This window comes from Ovis canadensis, chromosome 23 (assembly GCF_042477335.2).
Source record: "Ovis canadensis isolate MfBH-ARS-UI-01 breed Bighorn chromosome 23, ARS-UI_OviCan_v2, whole genome shotgun sequence".
Lineage (NCBI taxonomy): Eukaryota > Metazoa > Chordata > Mammalia > Artiodactyla > Bovidae > Ovis > Ovis canadensis.
In genome coordinates this window covers 38,963,134-38,966,422 of record NC_091267.1, presented here as the reverse complement: position 1 = coordinate 38,966,422, position 3,289 = coordinate 38,963,134, and the positions used below count along the sequence as shown (strand labels likewise).

At 42.7% G+C, this 3,289-nt stretch overlaps 1 non-coding gene across 1 annotated transcript; it reads right to left on the bottom strand.

Moving 5' to 3' along the window:
• Positions 1–2,950: 2,950 nt before the first annotated feature.
• Positions 2,951–3,023, bottom strand: TRNAG-ACC (transfer RNA glycine (anticodon ACC)). The gene has a single exon. It is a non-coding gene; the product is annotated as a tRNA-Gly (tRNA).
• Between the last annotated feature and the right edge of the window lie 266 nt (positions 3,024–3,289).

Here is a 3,289-nt window from a genome sequence, read left to right as displayed (position 1 = left end):
GCTTTTCTAAATCTTTAACATTTTATTAGGGAAAAAATGACATGGCTGGTTAGTGGTGTCAGATGACCTAAACCAGCAGCTTCATAAATATTCATGCTGATAAAGCCAGTTTTTGGTTTGTGCCCTCACTTCATCCAGTCTCCACTCAAATGTCACCTTAGACAGCAAAGCTGTCTCTGACCCCTTCTGTAAAAATAATGCCACAACCCCTGTCAAACCCTGATGTTGTCTTCCGAATCATTTTTCTCTTTAGTTCATGTCATAACTTGACATATATTTATTTCCTAGTTGCTCATCTCCTTCTGCTAGAACACTAACTCCATGCAATCAGATTCACCATCTGTTTTATACACTACTAACTCCCCAAAGTCTAGAACAATGTCTGACTCACAGTAGCAGCTCAATAAATATGTGTTGGATGAAAAAAATGTTGAAAGAACCAAGAAGATTTGTCATGTGTGACCACTGTGTGCAAGATGCTGGGCCAGACATAAAAAGCAAGACTGGGTATCATTGCTGCTTTCAGTAGATAGACCTTTAGTCTAGTTGGATGTCACAGGACTGTAATAAATAAGATAATAGCAACACACAGCGGCAAATGAAAAGTGCCGGAGGAAAGCTAAACAACAAAGCAATAAAGGGCCTCCTGGAGATGAGATTTAAGCTTGGTCTCAAATGAACACTTGGTTTCCTTGGAAATTATATGTGTCACTATAAATACATTAGCATGCCACTTTTCAGGGTTGTGTGATGTATCAGTCCTGGGGAATTCACTCAGTGTAACAGAGGTTGACATAATCAAGCTTTGGGGAATCACAAAGCTGGGGAAAGCTAATGAAAGAAAGAATTTGAAGACAGGAAATAACTGAGAGAAGCAGGTCTCAGAAGTGGAATCACTCAGGTGGAGGGATTTACGTGGGACAGGATGCCTGCATTGAAATCCTAGTTGTGGTACTTAGTAGCTGTGTGACCTTGAGCAAGTTATATAATGTCTCTGTGCCTTGATTTCCTCATCTATAAAATGAGGCAAGAATAATAGTATCTACCATCCAGGGTTGTTAGGAGAATTGAATGTAAATGAATTAATACTTACTAAGAAGTGCTTTGAGCAGTGACTGACACATAGTCAGTATATTATTATTCAGAAGCTTAGGTTTGTAAGAACTATGTGAGAAAGCAGACCAAGAGAAGGGTAAAACGAAATTCCAATGATGCTTAAACAAGGTTGCAGACTATGAGTTGATTGCTGTACTAAATATGTTTAGGGAGGATAAACTGGGAGATTGGGATTGACATATATGCATTACTACATATAATATGTATATGGCATCGTCTACTCCAAAATCACTGCAGGTGGTGATTGCAGCCATGAAATTAAAAGACGCTTACCCCTTGGAAGGGAAGTTATGACCAACCTAGATAGCATATTGAAAAGCAGAGATATTACTTTGCCAACAAAGGTCCGTCTAGTTAAGGCTATGGTTTTTCCAGTGGTCATGTATGGATGTGAGAGTTGGACTGTGAAGAAGGCTGAGCAACGAAGAATTGATGGTTTTGAACTGTGGTGTTGGAGAAGACTCTTGAGAGTCCCTTGGACTGCAAGGAGATCCAACCAGTCCATACTAAAGGAGATCAGTCCTGGGTGTTCATTGGAAAGACTGATGCTGAAGCTGAAACTCCAATATTTTGGCCACCTCATGCGAAGAGTTGACTCATTGGAAAAGACTCTGATGCTGGGAGGGATTGGAGGCAGGAGGAGAAGGGGACGACAGAGGATGAGACGGCTGGATGGCATCACAGACTCGATGGACATGAGTTTGGGTAAACTCCAGGAGTTGATAATGGACAAGGAGGCCTGGCGTGCTGTGATTCATGGGGTCGCAAAGAGTCAGACACGACTGAGCAACTGAACTGAACTGAACTCAGTGAATTTTAGCAAACTCTGAGAGACAGTGAAGCCTCCCAAGACGGGGGAGCCTGGTGTACTATAGTCCATGGGGTTGCAAAGAGTCGAACATGACTTAGTACCTGAACTGTCAAACATATAAAATAGATAACTAATAAGAACCTACTGTATAGCACAAGAAATTCTACTCAATACTCTGTTCTAACATATATGGGAACTGAATCTAAAAAAAAGAGTTGATATATGTATCTCTACAACTGATTCAGTTTTCTGTACTGCAGAAACTAACACAAAAGTGTAAATCAACCATGCTCCAATAAAAATCAATTAAAAATGAATAAATAAAGATGCTTAGATTTTCTCAAGAAGAGCTAAGCTACCTGATGCTGAAGAAGAGAAAGGGGACTTTAGGACATATCCCAGGCTGAGGGCCTCCAGAGTGAGCTGTGTGGAACCATGAAGGATCTTCAAATTGAGACCAATGAGGAGGGAGTATCAGTGGGTCAACCTGGTTGTAAAGATGTGAGCTCTGCTGCTGGGTCTTCCATTCGCTGGAGTCACCCAGGGTGACAGCCTGAGGGATGGTGGGGGCAAAACTGGATTCTGGGGTGAGCATCCTCATGTGAAGGGGAGTCTCCCAGTGCCCGGTCATGGGTGACAAGGACTTTATGGGAAGGAGAGGCAGTCACAGAAAGTTATCAGTGGGGAAAGTCATCAATGGAGAGAAGTTGCATTCTCTGGGCATCCAAACTTCATGGTGTTCCTGGGGGTGTGGGGAAGAGGAAGGAGGGTGTTGTGAACAAAATTCACATGGAAGCCCCATCACCCAGTGCGATTACATTTGTAGACAGAACCTTTAAAGAGGTAATTAGGATCATAAGGGTGGGCCTGTAATTCAGGAAGATCAGTGCCCTTTACTTTTTATTTTAAAATATTTATTATTTATTTGTTTGGCTGGAGTTGCAATACACGGGATCTTTGTAAGGTCGAGGCATGCAGGGTGTTTTAGTTGCAGGATTTTTCGTCGCAGCATGCAGGATCTAGTTCCCTGACCAGGGATTGAACCTGGGCCCCCTGCATTGGTAGAGCAGAGTCTTAGCCACTGGACCACCAGGGAAGTTCCTGATCAGTGTCCTTTATAAAAAGAGGAAGAGACATCAGGGATGTGTACACAGAGAAAAGGCCTTGTGAGGACACAGTAGGAAAACAACCATCTGCAGGCCAGAGAGGCCGCAGGAGAAGCAAACCTGTCCACACCTGATCTTGGATTCTCAGGCCCCAGAACTGTGAGAAAATAAAATTTCATTGTTTGAGCCACCCAGTCCATGGTACTTTGCTCTGCCAACCAGAACAGACTAATATAAGAGGCTATGGCCCCAGATG